An 18,559-nucleotide genomic window follows, 5' to 3' on the forward strand; every position below is an offset into this window, starting at 1 on the left:
CTAAGAAAGGCAGGGGAGAGCCCCTGTCGCCGCCAATGCTCGGCCGCCGCCGGGGAGCTCGCTATCCTGTGCCTCTGAATCCGCCGCCCCAGCCTCGCTGTGTACTGAAAAAAGGGGATGCCTGGGCTGGTAGGGGCAGAGTAGGGATCTCGCCAAAGCCACTCGCCTGGATCCCACTGAAGGCGAATAAGAGGCCTGCTGTCCCAAGCCCATAATCTCCAAGAACAGTCCTCCCCTATTGAGGCCGGTGAGGGGTCTACATGCCACTGTCTCTGATGAAAGCCGACCACCCGCACCCTCTGAAGAATACAACCCTGGAGCCCATCCAAATCTAGTCGTGTCCTCTGAAGCTGGCCACCCTCTCCCACCTCGAAAGTGAGTGGGGCGACTCTCTCCGCTGTGCCGCAGACCGCTAGAAGGATCTCATGCCGAGTAAAGACACCCATCCACTGTGGAGGTGGAGGGTCCTGTACTGGGGTCCGCCACTCCCGAGGGATGGCCGCCTCAATGTCCTGTCTCATCAACTCTCTGCCCCTCATCCCATTGAGTCTCCTCTCCTGAGCCTCTAGAGGCAGCTGCTGAAAACATATCCAGTCGTCTAGGGACTGGGCTGGGCCGGAGCTCAGCGGGCCCCACGACACGTGAGACCGCGATCCAACCATATGGCCACTGGGAAGTCGAATCAAGGGGTTCCAGAGCAATGGCTGCCTCAGGCGCTCCTCATCCGTGTCCGGGGGAGTCTGGAAGAGTGACGGCCTCAGATGCGCCCAGGCCCTCAGAAGGCTAGCTGCAAAACGCTCCTCGAAGCCAAGGCCCACTCCTCTGGATTGCTGCTCTGTAAAGATCCACCTGATGCTGGGGGTCCAGGGGCCGCTAAGAGAAGGAGTGCGGCTGAGCATCCTGGAAACAAGAAACTCCTTCCACGGCTCAGCGCCTGGCACATGAGGCCACGAACTACCAACTTGCCAAGCAAAGCTCGGCTTTGGCAAATAGGATCAACAATGCCCAGGCCGCCTCTCTCCCTCGGCTGAGTGATCACAACCCATGCCACCTTGGCCCTGGCGGGCCGCCCGTCGCCACCGGACCAAAGAAAGTTCTTGATGAGCCTCTGCACTTGGCCAATGCACGCCCGAGAGAAGGCCCAGCAAGAAGTGATGTACCACATGGTAGCAAGTAGAACCTGGTTGGCCACAACTACACGGCCAGCCAGAGATAAACGAGCGGTACTCCAATACAGAAGCTTCTTCCGAATGCTCAGAAGAAGGGGGGCTATCTGCTGCTCCGGAGATATGTCAATGCCCACATAGCATCCCAAATAACGCACTGTAGTGCCGGGGGGCAGCCACTGAAAACCATCAACTGGCCTCCAAGTCGGGGGGGGGGCATAGAACTGACCCACAACCCACACGACTTGTGCCAGTTGATCAAAGCGCCCGAACCTCTGCAAAACCTGTCCATGGCTGAGGCGAAGCGGCGGAGGTTCTCCTCACCTCCCTGAAGATAGACAGCAGTGTCATCCGCAAACTCCGAGTCTAGGAGCTCCTCCGAGGTGCAGATGGGAAGCTCGAGGCCCCGCAAGCCTGTATCCTGTGCCGTCAAAAAAGTTCTCATGGCCTCCGCCACAAAAAGAAAAAGAAAGGGCGCCAAGGGGCACCCCTGCCGCACCGAGCGCGAGAGCTGGAACCTCTCTCCGCGCACGCCCTGTATCAGCACCTGGCTATGAGCCGATGTGTAGAGTGCAGAGACCCCACGGATCCACTGAGGGGGGAAGCCCATCCTCTCCATAGCGCCTTCCAAGAAGGCCCAGTCCACCTGATCATATGCCTTCTCGAAGTCGAGAAGGAGCACTGCCAGATCCTCCTGCCGAAATCTAGCCAAAGCCGTAGCCTCCCAGAAAGAGAAAATGTTATCCAGAATGCTCCTATCTTAAATGAAGCCTGTCTGCGTGGAGTGGATGATGTCTGGAAGGTGAGGCTGAAGCCGCCTTAGCTAGGACCTTGTAGGCCGTGCCTAGCAAGGTGATCGGTCTCCCCTGTCTAATCTCCTGTCTAATCTCCAGTCTGTCTCCTCCCTCTTTGGGGATCAAGTGAATCAACCCCTCTGCCATGCTGTCCGGCATGACTCCCGACTCCATTATCTCCTGGAATGCCAATCTGAAGCCCCTATGTAAGAGGCCCCAGTACCTCTGGAAGAAAGCCACTGAGAGACCGTCCTCTCGTGGGCATTTGCCCCGAGGTAATGCCTGAAGAGCCTCCTCCAGTTCCGTATCCGAGAAGGGGGAGAGAAGGGAGTGCTGCAAATGGGCCGGCACAACCGGTCTCGTGAAGCTCCAGACTGCCTCCCGAGCCTCTCTCACCCTGTCATTTGCTGGCTCAGCAGAGAGAAGATCCCTGTAAAAATCTGTGGCTATCGCCCGAACCCTGGGGGGATCCACCACAACCTGGCCATCAGCCTGCCGAAGACGTATGAGACCCTCTCGTCTGAAGCGAGGCCTTGTCGCCTCAAAGAAATCTCGAGTCACTCTGTCTCCAGCCTGTGTCCAAAAAGAAGCCCGAGCATGGAATCGGAACTCCACCCTCCTCTCCTCGATGGATCTGATCTCAGTGTGAGCTGACTCCATCTGCTCTGAGATCCAAGGGCTCGTCGGATCCCTCTCCTGGAGTCTCTGGAGGGACGCTAGACTCCTCCGTAGGCTCGTCTCCTGCTCTCTGAAGGCCTCCAGACGGTCCAAGGCAGCCTGTCTGAGCATCCGACTGATCTCCTGCAAGCCACTGGCAAGATCGCTAGCTGTCGATCCTCTCCTGAACTGCAGCTCTTGCCAGATCTGCTCAACTCTGATCGCAATCTCGGGCTCCTCTTTGAGACAATGTGGAATCCGGACGCTCTGGCCCCGCTCTCCTCTCGTAGGGTCCTCGATCTGGAGAAGCACTGGAAAGTGGTCTGAAAACGAGGAGCCTGCAAGTATGCCCACAGTGCCACCTCTATCACAAGCCCACTCATCAATGTAAAACCTGTCGATGCAGGAAAGGTTAACTCCTGTGGCCCGTCTATCCGAGCGCGAGAAAGATAGACTCCCCTGCAACTTGCCAAATTCCGGGAGAGTCCACGGATCCTGGCCTCTCACCTGCAGCACTAGTTTCTCCCAGGCAGCGAGCTCCGGCCCATGAATGGTCTCCTGGCTGCCCCCCATCCTGTCCTCTGCATCCTCCAGCATGTTGCAATCTCCTCCTAGGCACCAGTGGTCTGCCAAGGGGAGGGACTGCCTAATGGTGCTCCAGAACTCGGCTCTCCCGGTCGCCCCATTAGGGGCGTAGAAGTTGAGGAAGCCAATGCGGTCTTCCCCAACCCGAAGGATGATCCACTGCGCTCGACCCTGGACCAGAGTGCCAGAGTCCACAACCTCGGATAGAAGCTGCTCGCTGACTGAGATGCATACTCCACCCTGGTTCCCCTGGGAGCCATATGCCGGTGACCAAAAAGTGTGACTCCTGCCTGGCAAGATCTTCCCGCAGGTGCGGGTACGCCCGGCAGAAAGGTGGTGCTCCCGGATGAAAAGGATATCTATGGGTCCTCCAACGAGAGCCCTCTGGATCTCCTGGCGAAGTCTGCCCCGACCAATGTAGCAGTGATGTCCACCGAGACCGTGGATGTTCCATGAGAGGATCCTCATGGATGAGCTATGGCAAGTGAAGCAGCCGCCCCACTGGCTCACCCCTCTCAGCCGGCCCGGATGATCTGCCCTCCACTCTGTGAGTCTTGGGCGCCGGCTTGGAGGGAGAATAGTCACTGTCTGTCCGGGTGCGGAGTCTCTCCAAAAAGTGGGTGACCTGTCTCTGTGTCCAGCCCCATTCCGCCTTCGCCCTGTCCAGGGCATAGGCGTGAGACAAATCCTCTGCATATATGTATCTAAAGGTAGACTGCACCCTCGGGGCGGCATGGAGGAGAATCAGTAGCACCGCCTCAACTGAGGTGTGGACCGGATCCGCCCGCCAATCTCCTATACCAAACAAGCTCATGCGGGCTGAGTGTAATCGGGTCTGCAATAGGTCCGTGAGCCCCAAGTCACTGAAGTGGTGAGAAAACTCCAATATCTGATCACGCAAAACTTCCTCTACAGAGTTGCAATCCCATGCTGTGTCTGGGGCAACACTGAGAGGAAAGGAGAAGGCCACCATGCTGCTCACCACTGAAGGAGAACGAGAGGGATGGCACACCACGCAAACTCGCAAGGGCGCGACCAGTGTCTCGAACGGGCCAGCATCCAGCTGGAGGCACCTGAAAAAACCGTAATCCACTGGAAGCCCCATCACTCGCGGGGGCCCCCCAGGGGAGGCTGGAGAGAACTCTGTGGCGGGCGAAGCTAGGATTGCCATCTCCACCGGCCCGGAGTGGCGGTGGAACAGCCGCTGGACTGAACTCTGGCCTACCCAGCTGCGCTGCCCCGGGGCAGTGGGTGGTCTGGCGAAGTATCCTGGAGAGGCCGAGGGAGGGATGGGGGCTCGCGGCGAGGAGGGGGGAGAGCGAGGAGAGGATGGAGAGGCATTCGCCAGAGGATAGGTGTCAGGGGGGGCCGCCGGGGGAGGCGGGAGGGGGGGGGGGCTGGAAGGAGTGCTCTCCGGCTGAGGGGAAGGGGGGGGAGAGGGGGGGGTGGAAGGAGTGCTCTCCGGCTGAGGGGAAGGGGAGCCGGGGGTCGCAGAGTGCGGCCCGGGATCCTCAGGAATCTGCTCCAAGGAGGGGGCGGGGCGCCCCGCGGGGGGGGGGGGGGGGGGGGGGCGAGAGCGGGGTCTCCACGTGGGAGGCTCCACCAGCGGCCTCAACGGGCACTGAGTCTGAATCCTCGTCCATCGGGGTGGGACTTGCTGGCCGCCTATCCCTGACTGGAGCATAAGTGCGGGTAGGTGCCTGTACGCCAGCCGGAGTCGCCTGTCCGCCAGCCTGTGCGGCCTTCTGGCGTCTGCGACGGTCCCTGCGGGCCGTGCGTTTCCGCCGGCGAACCTCCTGCCATCCGCCAGCCTCTTGGGTCTGCGTGGCATCCTCCGCCGGGGCCTGCTCGTCAGATGATGGCGCCTGCTGTGGCGAGCCAGGGATGTCCGGTCTCTGAGGTGGATGGCCACCCCTCGGGTCTCCTGCAGGGGGTCCAGAGGCGGCATAGCGTGAAGGATGAACCCCCTTGCGGGGACAGGGGCGTGCGAGATGGCCCATCTCCCGACATGTGTAACACTGGCCGGGGAGGCCCGAATACTCCACGCGCTGTATCAGATGTCCTCCAGAAAGAGAAGGGAGGAGGATCGTCTTCGGGAGGGACTCCGGTGACGGAACCACAACACGAATGGCCGGGAGTCCTGCTGCCCGAGCAATCACTAAAGCCGCTGTCTGAGGCGTCTCCACCACCTGCCCGAACGCCTTGCCAATGGATGACAAGAGGGGCAAGTACTCCCTACGGAGTCCAGGAAAGCAGATAGTGACGGGGAAACGTGTCGCGCCTGCTAGCGGGTTAGAAGCGGGGTCGAAACCATGAGTCCATCGCGCCAGGAACGCCCGGGATGAGCGGAGGGCAATGGGGCTCCGAGCCAGCACCATCTGAGCTGCCTGGGGGGGCTCGAAATCCACCTGGTAGTAGCCACGTCCCAAAAAATCTACGCTGACGATCTTGGCGGGCACGCCAACAAGGCTGCCTTGCAGAAGGTCGCGAAGCTCTCTCCGCATCGGACAGCTACCCACTATCTTGCAGACCAAGGAGGAGGCCTCAAGAGCGGATACTGTGGAAACAAACAACTGAAGATCTTTAGCTGTGAACTCCAGACGGAGACCGGAATCGGCAGGGGTAGTCGGAGCGGCTTCCATGGAGTCCTCCAGAGGGAAAAGGCCAGAAACCGGGGTCACCAACGGGAGGGACACAGCCCTGCGAGGAAAAGGAGAGGCGGAGGGCTACAGGATAGCGGGGGCGGGGCGGGGGGGGGGGGGGGGGGGGGGAGCTGAGGCGGGGGGGAGCTAGCGGTGGGGGGAGGGACGAGACGGAAGGAGAGGAGAGGGAGAAGGCGGAGGGGAAGAGACGCGCAGTGGAGGAGAAGGCGGAGGGGGGAGAGGTGGCGGGGGAGAGAAGAGAGGCGGAGGAGGAGGCGGCGAGGGGGGTAGAGAGGCGGGGGAAGAGATGTCGGGGGAAGGAAGCAAGCGGGGGGGGATGGTGGGGGAGGCAGTGTGGAAGGAGGCGGAGGAGGAGAAGGCGGGGGGGAAGAAGGCGGGGGAGGAAACGAGGAAGGAGGCGGGGGAGCGATGGCGGGGGAGGATGCGAGGCAGAAGGCGGGGGAGAGATGGCGAGTAAGGGCGCAATGGAGGAGGCGGGGGAGAGGACGGAGGAGAAAGCGGGGGAATGGCGGCGGGGGGGGGGAGAGGGGGGCGCGACGGCGAGAAGCAGCGGGGGGGGGGGGGGGGGGGGGAGAGGCGGAGCTCGCAGGCGAAGTCGTTAGTCCTCACAATGGCACTTTTGCTGGGCAACCCAATAACTCTGATTCCGAGCATGGTCAATTACATGATGTGTGGTTGCTATGATGAATGTGTGTATGAAATTGCTGGCTATCTTCAACACTCTACTTCACATTCAATCAATGATGCAGAACCTTTTGGAATTAATGTGTGTGAGCCCAAGGAGCCTTTGTGTTACAAGTTCTTTTGAAGTTGTGACTGGGTACAATATGTCATACATCCGATCTGAGGATGCCGTAAATGTCTGGAACATGCGTCCTGGATCAGAGCGAAAATGTGCCAGCTGCTCCTGGACCTCTTGCTGGTGTCGAGACCGGATGGCCGCGATCTCTTTGTGGTGTAGCCGTGGTGTCTGGTAGCCGGCTAGTCTGGGTCGTCGCCTAGCTCGAATCTCCTCTGCTCGCTGAGATGTCACTCCCAATGTGTGTGGCTGGGCTACTGGTGCCAATCTCTGGAAGAAGTCAGTCAACTGGGATTGTCTTCCTCCGCTATGATGTGCGGGTGTCTGAAGTAAGATCTCCCCGTGTCTCTGTAGTGCTAGTAGTCGTCTGGCTAGGTGTCTCTGGTCCGATCTCTCCTAGATCTGTCTAAGTGATGTGGTCCCTCTAAAAACCTCAGGATAGCATGCCCTGATCTCCTGCAAAGCACCACACTGGCAAACAAAATGCTCCTCTGTCTCTACCCCCGTCTGGCATAATCTGCAAATGCGCTCCGCTCGAGGGATGCGTGCTGCTCTCCCAGTCTCGATCTCTAGTTGGTGTGATGAGACCCTTAGTCGCCCAATGGCTACTCTGGCTCCATGTGATAAGTGGACCTCCAAGTATCGTGGTCGCTGGATGAAGCCATCTGTGGAGGTGCTCAAGAAGTGGTCTCTGTAGTAGAGCATCTTCGTGGGGAGTGGCTGACTGGGAGATAGCCAAGTCTCCTGTATGTGGCCCTGCCAAATGTCATGTCTCATGACTCTGTTCCTCTCTGTCTGAGAGAGGCGTCTGTGTGGTGCAGCTAGTGTCATACTGTAAGGGTGGTAATCTGTCAATATCAATCCTGTGTGATGATATCCACTGTACCACCTGGGAGTACCATGACCAGGTATGTCCCTCCTCAGTAAGCTGTCTGGATGCCTCAAAAGCAGCCCGAGATACCCGATTTAGTGGGAGCTCCCGCATCCTGTGTATAAAAGATATAGTCTGGAACATGGCCTCTACTAACATGGGTGGTACAGCAAACTCCGCTCGAAGGATATCATGTGGTACTGAAGGTTTGCTGCGGATCATCCGTGAGAGCATCAAAATCTGAGGGCGCTCTATCTGTGTCCATGAGGATGTAGCCAAAGTTGGTGCCCATACTGCTGCTGCATACATCAATGCTGGAGTAACTAGTGTATGAAATAGCCACCCCTTAGTACGGGGCTCCTGGAAGTGTGCCTGGTGACACTGGCGTTCCAAAATTGCTAATGCTACAAACCCTCGTGTCACTCTGTCTCTGGCTGCCTGTGCCATAGAGAATCTCCCTGATGAGCTGGTAAATGTGACCCCAAGGTATACATATGAGCCCACCACCTCTACCTGTCCCCAGGCTAGTGTAAGGATAGTCTGGCATCTGACTGCTGCTGATGTATGAAAGACCATAACCTTGGTTTTCCCAAGGTTCACTGTGAGTCCTCGCTCCGCACAGAAAGTATCTAGGGCCTGTAGATGCCTTTGTAGCCCTGTCCGAGTATCCGACACAAGAATGATATCATCAGCATATAATAGAATGTGTACAGCCATACCTGAGATGTCAATCCCAGAGCCTCCTCTGTGTATGATGTAGTCTGCTACCTCGTCGATGTATAAGCCAAAGAGTGTCGGGGAGAGAAGATACAAGCCCGCTCGCTGAAGCTCCCGCTGCTCGCCCATCGCCGCCGCCTTCGCTTCTCGCCCCCCCCCTTCTACTCGCCGTTGCGCCCCCCCCCCTTCTCGCGGTCCTGCCTGCTTGCGCCCCCCCTCCTCGCTGCTGCTGCGCCTCCCCCCTTCTCGCCATTTCATCCCCCCCCCCTCCTAGCCTCTTCGCGCCGACTCACCCCCCCCCCTCCCTCTTCGCCTATTCGCCCTCCCTCCCCCTTTTTCGCCTGACTCGTCCCCCCCCTCTCCGCCTGCTCGCGCCCGCCTCCTCTCAGCAGTGCCCCGCCCCCCCCCTTCTTGTTGCTGCCGCCCCCCCCAGGGCTTCTCCTTGGGGTTTGTTCGCCCCCTCCCTACGCTTTCGTGCCTTTTTTCCTCTTCTTCCGGTCTTCCGCCTCTTCGTGTGCAGCCCATTTCTTGCAGGTTCCCCGTTTTCGCCTCGCCTTCGCCTGAGCTTCAGACTCTGATGGAGACTCCTCCCGCCTCGCCTCAGAGGGACTCATCCGCAGCCCCCTCGCCCGCCCCCGAGGACATCCCCATCAGGCTTTCTCTTTCGCCGGAAGAGGAAGCGAGCCTCACTGCAGAGGTGGAACGCCTCCAGGCTCATTCCACCATCTGCCGTATAGTCGGCACTTGCCCCAGCAGAGGGGAGATCAGGGATCTTCTTCAGGCCCGCCTTCTAGCAGATGTGGGCAAGATCCTGGATGTACAGCTCTTGGGCCGGGGACATTATCAGATCGAGTTTGAGGCCGCCCAGAGCGTGGCCAAGGTCCTTGCCATGAGTCCTCTGGACATCAGGGGTGCTCGGGCTTTCTTCAGGCCTTGGCAGCATGGATTTGACCCAGCTGCGGCGGAGCAGGGAGAGCGCCTCTTCCATATTACAGTTTGTTTCCCTGGTCTCCGCCGGGAGTATCTTCCGCTCCTCTCCAGGCTCGGAGCATTGGTGGGCTCGGTTCTTGAGACGGGCCCCTCAGCAGCTTCAGTGGTGGCCAGAGTAGCTGGGCTACCTTCGGTCAGAGTGTTGGTATCTGACATCTCCTCCCTTCCTAAGGTCATTCAGCTACCTAGGATAGGGGGGGGGTGGATAGATCAGAGAGTGGAGTTCTCGGGGCTCCCGAACCAGTGCTTTATTTGCAGGCAGGTCGGTCATCTGGCCAAGGCCTGCCCTCGCAGGAGACCCCGACCCTCACCACCACAGCAGCAGGCTACTGATGGCCCGCCCACAGATTCGGCTCGGCAGGCTGCCTCCGGGACACCTGCTCAGGCCACAGAGACCTCGGAGTGGCAGCCTGGACAGGGGCGCCGCCGAGGGAGACAGCCACAGCAGCACGCCCAGAGACCGCTGCAGCAGCAGCCACAGTCTCAGCCTCACTGGGTTCCCGTGAGGAACAGCTTTGCTCCCCTTCAGGAGGAGACCCCTGCAGCGACTGAGGACCAGGAGATGCCAGCTCCCCCTTCTTCACCCCCCCCACCCCCGTCCCCTCCCACCGCCTCTTCTCCACCTTCGCCTCCTCCCGCCTCCGCTCCGGTTTCGGCAGCGGCTCCTTCTCCACCTCCCTCGCCTCCCCCTCCTCCCCCTCCGGCCGCCTCACCTTCCCGGGAGACCGTGGCAGTTCCCTGGCGCTCACCTGCAGTCCGGAGAGCGCTGAGCACTGACCTCGCTCGAGCATCACAGAGGAGACCTATGCCGATTAGGGCCTCACGGATTTCATCTATCCGCAGTCGGCTGAGTCGCCTTGGCATTAGACAGCGCTCGGAGGCCTTTGATTATACCTTTACACGGCTTTTTGGAGCAGAGGGCCCCCATGAGCCAGCACCCATTCGAGTACATGTAGTGATACCTCCGGCCCGCGGGGAGGAGGCACTAGATTCAGCGGTGGCCTTCTCGTTCCCTCTATGTGGACCTTGTGATCGGGAGTGGACTATAGAGCTCGCTCTCAGCACTTTGAAGACTCAAGCAGTTGAGTTTTCTCACCACGAGCGATCTGGAGGTGACTGATGTGATAGGCCGACTTTGGGAGTTGGCTCATTTTTTCTTGGATCCCGGGAGTGTGGATACCTCAGGGATTCGGCATTTGGTCGTGCGTATAGTGGCAGACTTGGCGCGCGACCCTGGCTATGTGAGTATACACGAGGTTTCTCTGTCAGAGCAGGAGGCAGTCGCCATGGGCCACAGCCACTGGCGCCTGATCCGGGATTCTTGCAGTACACCGGGTGGGCAGATTCGCAGCCGTTCGGATGGGGACTACTCTCCATCCAAGCCGCTTGCGAAGGCCCGCTGTACGGCTGAGACAGCATCCACCTCAGCAGGGCATCCATGAGGATCATCTCATGGAATGTACAGGGCCTTGGCGGAGCACACTTTGTACGCTATCGAGGTTGCTTGAGGCAGGAGCTTCAGAGATGCCTGGTTGGTGGCAGCATTGACATTTTGATGATGCAGGAGCACCATTTGGGTGAGAGCAGGATCCGGAGATATGGTTCGGTGATGCCTGGTAGATGGGACACTTTTTGGTCTGCAGGGTTTGGTCCTTTGGGTGGACAGGGAGGAGTATGCATGGTTATTGCAGATGTATGGCGGCAGGCCATTGTGGATCGAGGGATCATTGTGCCTGGTAGAGCACAGTATGTCATTCTGAGGATGCATGATGAGCTATTGGGTGTGCTCAACATCTATGCGCCCAATCATGCTAGTGCCAGAGCAGAGTTTTGGACTCAGGTTACAGATGCATTGCCAGAGGCCGCACATTGGTGTGTTGGGGGAGACTTCAACATGCTCGAGGACCCGGCAGATAGGGTGGGAGGCAGTCATGTTACAGTGCATGGCACGGAGCTTGCAGCTTGGGACCGGTTTTGCATGTCACTGAGGATCACAGATGCATGGCAGCATAGGGCTTTCTCCCGGTCTCAGGACAGTCTTAGTTTCTCTCGGTCGGATCGCCGGCAAGGAGGGACTAATCTATCTCGGATTGATCGCTTTTATGTGGGCGATTGGTTAGGGGAGCGAGGGGGCTCTGTCGGCATTCTTGCTGGCACCTCATTTTCAGATCATGCGCCAGTTATATTGACATTGGAGGAGGGGACACGGGAGCCCAGCTTGCAGTTGAGGATCCCAGAGAGGGTACTTGCAGATCCCAGTCTCGCTGAGGACATTGAGAGGATCTGGCATGATAGTCAGTGCTCTGACCAGGATGCAGCGGGCCAGTGTGCCCAGGGACTCATTGATCTTAGCTCTTTTCTACATGCTGCAGCTTTGACACGACTGGGAGAGATTCGCGAGCGGGAGCAACGGCTGAGACGCAGCCTTGCTTCGCTACAGCGCCTTCAGGAGCAGCAGCCTGCATGTGAGTGGTTGGCGTCCCAGCTGAGCCAGGCACGCCAGGAGGTTAGAGAGGTAGAGGAGCAGAGACATGAGTTTTACTATCGTCGTCAGGCCTCTCAGTGGACGCAGCTTGGTGATAGAGTGACTGGGGAGTTTTTTGAGATCACTGGACCCTGTCATGCGCGAGCAGGAGTTCGCCAGCTTGGTAGACCGGATGGATCGATAGCTACTGAGCTCGGGGAGATCAGAGCCATTGCCACTGCTTTTTATAGTGACCTGCTTTCAGCGGAGCCTGCCACTGAGGATCGAGATGTGTGCAGACAGACTGTGTGGGCCCATGTGCAGAGGAGGGTCACAGACCATATGCGCACAGTTCTAGGTGCGCCTCTGTCAGAGATTGAGCTTGCCGAGGCCTTGAGGGTCCTGCCGCGACATAGTTGCCCAGGGGAGGACGGACTGACGCCGGCCTTTTTTATGCGCTATTGGGACCTTTTGGGGCCAGGCCTCCGCAGGGGCTTTCAGCATGTTTTGGATACTGGGGTGATGCCGCAGAGCTTTTCAGAGGGCTTGATCTATCTTATCCCCAAGGGGGAGGGAGTATCGGATGACATTCGGCATTGGAGGCCTATTACGATCCTCAATACTGTATACAAGGTCTTAGCAAAGGCCTTGAGTTTGAGGATCCAGCCCTTCCTGGGGGAGTTGATTCATGCTACTCAGACAGGATTTGTCAAGGAGCGCAGTATCCTTGACAACATCTTTACTTTCTGGGAGGCGACGGCCCGAGCTAGGTTTCTTGGCGAGGACTTGGTCGTGATGCTTCTCGATTTTGAGAAGGCATACGATAGAGTTGATTGGGGATTCTTAGAGGGTACTATGCTACGCCTGGGCTTTGAGCCAGGATGGATCAGAGGGGTGGCAGCTTTGTATTCCACAGCTCGCAGCCAGGTGCTGATTGCAGGAGGTCGGGGGCCGAGTTTTGAGCTGACCAGATCAGTCCGTCAGGGGTGTCCTCTCGCCCCTTTCCTTTTTCTCTTCTTTGCGGAGGCTATGAGTATGTATTTGACGACAGAGGAGGTTGGTTTGAGAGGACTCCAGCTCCCAGTCCGGGGGGAGGATTTGCTTGATGCTGAGTTTGCAGACGACACGGGCTTATTTTTGCATGGCCAAGAGGCCAATCTTATTCGGGCAGAGCAGTCGCTCCAGGTTTTTAGTGCAGCTTCGGGAGCATTGATCAATTGGCGCAAGACAGTGGCCTTTTGGATCAGTAGTGCTCCCACTCCGGTATGGAGCCCGGACCCTGGTTTTAGATGGATTCCTCCAGGCACAGCAGTGCGGTATTTGGGATGCCAGATTGGCCTCGATTTGTCACCTGAGCAGCAGATTGCCCCGCTTCTTCTGAGCATTCGGAAGAAGCTATTGTATTGGAGTACAGCTCGACTATCCTTGGCTGGGAGGGTGGTGGTGGCAAATCAGGTGCTGTTAGCGACTATGTGGTACATTACGTCTTGCTGGATCTTCTCGAGCTCTTGCATCAGCCAGGTACAGAGGCTGATCAGGAACTTTCTGTGGTCTGGGCGGGACGGTCAGCCAACTCGGGCAAAGGTTGCATGGGCAGTTATTACACTTCCGCTGGCTCAGGCACCTAGGGAGAGTCTCCCGGGCTGCCATGATGTATTCACTGCTCTTCTGTTAGGAGCAGGAGAGATCTCTTTTGTAGCCCTACGGGCGTTTTTTTTACATAACTAATGAAAGGATCTTTTCTCGGAAAAAAAAAAAGAGTGTCGGGGAGAGAGGGCAGCCCTGCTTCACACCAATGGTGCTGGCAATCATATCTGATAGTCCCCCTGGGCATCTAACTCGTCCAAACACTTGCTCATATAATCTGTAAATCCCCCACATCATGTCGGGGGGTATGCCCCGTGTCTGTAAGCGGTGGAAGAGGCGCTCTCTCGGGACTGTGTCGAAGGCTTTGCAGAAGTCCACAAAACAGCAATAGAGTCTCTGTCTCCGTGCCCGAGTTTGGTCAATTAGGCATCTCAGGGTGAAAATGTGATCAATAGTAGAGAAGGCTCGCCGAAAACCTGCCTGCTGACCAGGGCACGAAGCCCCTCCCTCTCAGCGTGTGTGCTCAATTCTGCCTCCAGGATAGCCCCATAGAGTTTGGCCAAGGTATGACCAATCATGATAGTCCTGTAATTACCGGGGTCCAACATGTCCCCAGCTTTGTGGATCGGTACAATAGTGTGCATCATCCACTCAGCCGGGAAACCACCTACTAGAGCCCTGTTAAAGAGGTCAGCAATAGAAGGAGAGAGTGTGTCAGCTGCATAAATGAAATGCTCACCCTGTAAGCCGGTGTGATCCTCAGCTCTCCCATGTTGGAATCTATGATAGCTCGAGATACCATATCAGTAGTAAAGAAAACCGATGAGGTCGGTGGAGTGTCGGTGGGGCGAGGGATGAGTGGCTGGTGCGGAACATCATAAAGCCCTTCTGCATAACTCTGCCAGGGTTGAGGATCAGTAATCGGGGTGGGGGGGCGTGGCTCTCTGAGTCGTCGCCAAGTAGTGGCTGCATCTTTGCTCATGAGCATGTGGTAGATATCCCAGTATTGAGCCTCCTCATATGTGCGTTGCTTACGGCGTGTAAGAGACCGCATCTGTCTACTGGCCTGCTGCTGTGTTATTTCCCCTTTGGCTATCTGGGCTCGGAGATGTCGATGAAGATCTCTGCACTCATTATCATACCATCTATTCTGGGGCATGTCCCTGGATCTAGGTGGCTTCCCTGTCTGGAGATGGTGTGGAAAGCTGTGGCTAGCTGCTGTGTGCAGTATGTGTGAAAGCTGGGCCGTCAGTACATCCATGGGTGCTGTAGGGTCCATACCAAAGAGGCCATCATGTACTTTTGAATCATAAACGTCTGCAAGCTCCCGGGTAAAGTGGAAGATGGTACGAGATGCCTGAGTGGTCGGGGGTGGCAGATCAAGAGAGCTCCTAAGAGAGAAAGCCAAATAAGTATGGTCCGCACCAATGGGGCATGTAGGGATAGTGAAAGAGTCTATTAGGACTGTGCTCTCCCGCGAGCCCAATATGTAGTCCACAGTGCTGCTGCCTCCTGATGATGGGAAACATGTGAGTCTTCCCGATTCTGGCCATTGTGACATCCGGTTATAAATAACGAGATGGTGTCTAGCTCCCAGGTCCAGAAGGTGTTGCCCATAACCTGTACTGTCTGGCCCACTGTCCTCTGACATCCTCATGGTCCCTGCATCTACATCGTCTAGTGCCTGTAGGATGAGGGGATCTGTGAAGTCGAATGATTCACACTGTCGATTTTGTGTGCGTGCATTGAAGTCCCTCATCAGGAGAACCTCCCCCATGGTCGAATAGTGTAGGATATCTGCGGATAGAGTGGCGTATGGAGACTCACTAGGAAGGGCCCCTCTCTCCTCTCCTCCTCCAATCTGGTCCTCCATGTGACCTGTGTTGAGTCTCGACCCATTCGGCGGGAAGTAGCATATTGCCAAGTAAATTGTTCTCACCTCTGAGAGCTGTAGGATAATCCACATGTAGCGTGCCTCTGGGTCTCTCGACACCACCCTGATACGTTGGTGTAGTGCTTGTCTGAGTAGTATAGCGATCCCACCTGAGCCTCTGGAAGTGCCCTGTCGCATCTCTTGTCTATACCCTAATTCCCACTGGTACCCTGCTACCCGTGGTAAGCCTCTCTCTAGGCTTTCATGTGTCTCTGTTAGAAACATGATGTCCCGGTTCTCCATAACCTCCTCTAGTCTGCCTGGATGTGTCCATAGAGCCCCATTGCAGTTCCAAACTGCTGCATATATCTCCTTGTGCTTCTTGATAATTTCTTGTGTCCCATAGGCCATATGGCGCTGTGCCACCATCTTGCCCTCTATGTATACATGGCCATCTCTGTAATGTGCCTTTTTCCCTTCAGCACGTGCTACTTTAATTTGTGGCATGCATGATTTCCTATGTTGTCTCTGCATCCAAGTTAGGCCATCATCAAAGTAGATGGGGTCCCCTGGTAGGTTTCTCAGAATAACTCTCTGTCTCATGAAGGTTTGCCTGCTCACTTCGTCTGCGAACTGTAGCACTAGGGCTTTACTTTGGGTGGGGCTGTCCTCCATATCTTGGTGAATGGAAGTGGTGCATCCTCCGCATGGCCTAATTTTATGCATAAGTTTCTGCCGTCCGTCTCAGGGGTGCACCCCTCTGTCTCTGGAATACCTGTCACGCGTATGTTCAGGCGACGGATTCTCCTCATCTTCTCTTCATCTAGTGTGGATTGGACCATGTGCGTGTCCTCTTGTACTCTCTCTTAATATTTTTCTTGACCACTTCCACCCATCCTTTTCTTACTGCTTCCATCTTGCCCTCCAGGGTTTTGGTAATCGTCTGGATGAGCTCCTCCTTCATGGTTTCTTTGTCTGCCTCGAGGATTTCCCCTTCTTCTGGGCGTTCACGCAGTGAAGCTACTTCGCCTTTAAGCTGGGCAATCTCCTCCTGCATTGTTTCCTTTTCTTTCTTCCATGTTTCTGCTTCGGTCTCGAGCTTAGCAATGCGATCGAGGAGGCTCTTCTGGACAGTGTTGAGGTTGCTGTCCGTGGTTTTCTTCAAATCCTTCAGCATCTTTTCGAGCTTTTCCATACGTGCCTCCATGACGTTTCTTCTGTCCTTAATCCTTGTGGGCTGTGACTGTTACTTCAGCAGACTAGGGCTGGTCTCAACATGGTGCTGACCTTCAGGAGAGAGAGGGGGGGGGGGGGGGGGGGGGGGGGGGGGGGGGCGAAGGGCAGGCAGCGGGAGAGAAAGCGAAAGGGGGGGGGGGGGGGCAGGCAGGCAGCGCGAGAGAGCCTAGGCAGGCAGCGCGCGAGAGAGAGAGAGAGAGAGAGAGAGAGAGAGAGAGAGAGAGAGAGAGAGAGACATTGTTCGTCATCTTGGATATCCGGTGGGTGTGGATGTGGACCCCCAAGCGCTTCTTGCTTGGATTTCTGCTCGGATCTCAGATAAATTTGTGTATTGGAAAGCTCAAGGGTGGCCTATGCATGTGAGGGTTAAGGTAGCTCAGGTTATTATGCTTAGCATGATTTCCTATTTTTTTACCTTTGCTACCTTGGACGCACAAATCTCTCATCCGTTTGGTTGCTCCCATTCGGTTTATGCTGTGGAAGAGGCAAGGAAATATTATGGGTCAAACATGGATAGCTTGGAATCACATTACGACGCCCAAAAGAATGGGTGGGGCTGCTTTACTAGATGTCCGCTTGCATATGGTGGCGCGTAGGTGGGCGCTTTTTCAGGATATGTGTTTGCAAGAGCAGCCTTGGGTTTTCATGGCTCGTGACTTGATTGAGTTGGAGGGATTGTCACATGGGCGGACACGTGTGCAGGCTTCATGGTGGGACATTGTGAATGCGGCTCATCCTGTCCGTATTCGCTCATCACACATTTTATCGCATATTCTCCTTTCTTGGCATGAAGTTCTACTGTTGGCTCGGTGGGATCCTGGTCATGAAAGACTACTTTTGAACTCTTTGCAGCTCGAAACATTTGTGGAGTCGCGTGTCATTGTTTGGCCAAACAGAGATGCTTCACGCATACGACTCAACCGCATGGTCAGGCTAGGCTTGGTTAGAATCCGAGATGCTGTGATACCTGGTCGTGACAGGCCATATTCATTTCGTCGTATTCGGCAGCACTTTAGGGTTCCTCGGACATTTCAGCCACTATGGGCTGACATCATGCATGCAGTTGAGCCTTTTACTCCATTGCCTCGGCCATCTGCAGATCAGCCTTGGCTTGATTGGGCACTATGTAAATCTGGTGACTTGATATCACTCTCAGCTAACCAGGTCTATCATAAGCTTGTATCAGAGAAAGATTGGGTTTCAGCCAAGGCCAATAAGGTGTGGGGATTGCACAAGTCTAAATCATGGTGGCAGAAAACTCTTATGAGTGGTTGGCAGTCTAAACTCCCTTACCAAGGTAAGGTTTTCATTTGGAGGATGTTGGTGGGAGGGTTACCTACACGGGATCAACTGAGCCGTCGTAAAATTACACTGGCCTCTTGCTTCTTCTGCACGACATGCACTGAAACAGTTATGCATCTGTTCATGAGTTGTCCAGTGGCCCGTCAGATTTGGTCTTTTGTCTCTCGCGTTTGGGAGGCAGTAGAGAGGTCTACTGTTTCGGCTCATCAGTGGATATTTGGGATTTGTCCTCAAGTCATTACTTCAGACAGCCACCTTGTGATATTCCATTTCCTTAGATGGACAGGACTTTGGCATATTTGGACTACACGGAATGGATTCATTTTTGATTCCTTGTCTGGAATACATGGGCACATTCTACGTATCCGCGGTTTGCTGCTTTGGCAGTTTTCTTCTCTTCTCTCAGCTCAGCTACTGGATGCAGATGTTATTTCCTTATGGTCTACGGCGGCTCGGCTGGCTCATCTTTGATGCTTCTATCTGGGATGCTTATTTGGCTAGGAGGCTTTCTTATTAGTGTACAGGTTTGCATGGTCATGATCCTTTAGAGGATCTTTTGTGGGGGTTTTGTTTGGGGCCATAGGTTCTGTGTGAGCCATGTGGCTGATGTACATTTTACATATAATATAAAACACCATTTCACGAAAAAAAAAAAAGAGAGAGAGAGAGAGAGAGAGAGGTGGACGGAGGCGACGGAGGCAGAGGCGGACGGAGGCAGCGGGGGGCGCAGCGGGAGGGGGGCGCGCAGGCAGGCAGCGCAAGAGAGCCTGGGGGAACTTGAGAGAGAGAGAGAGAGAGAGAGAGAGAGAGAGAGAGAGAGAGAGAGAGAGAGAGAGAGAGAGAGAGAGAGAGAGA

The 18,559-nt window shown here is 56.1% G+C and overlaps 1 protein-coding gene and 1 pseudogene across 7 annotated transcripts in view; one reads left to right on the forward strand and one right to left on the reverse strand.

Annotated features, from left to right (window-relative positions):
• LOC147641195 (Zincin-like metalloproteases family protein) overlaps positions 1-18,559 on the forward strand; it is a 192,261-nt gene that overhangs the window by 96,555 nt on the left and 77,147 nt on the right. The window lies entirely within an intron of this gene.
• LOC147641196 (uncharacterized) lies at positions 13,614-14,452 on the reverse strand (annotated as a pseudogene).

Source organism: Cibotium barometz, chromosome 2, assembly GCF_041138505.1.
Source record: "Cibotium barometz isolate CiBa-2024 chromosome 2, ASM4113850v1, whole genome shotgun sequence".
Classification (NCBI taxonomy): domain Eukaryota; kingdom Viridiplantae; phylum Streptophyta; class Polypodiopsida; order Cyatheales; family Cibotiaceae; genus Cibotium; species Cibotium barometz.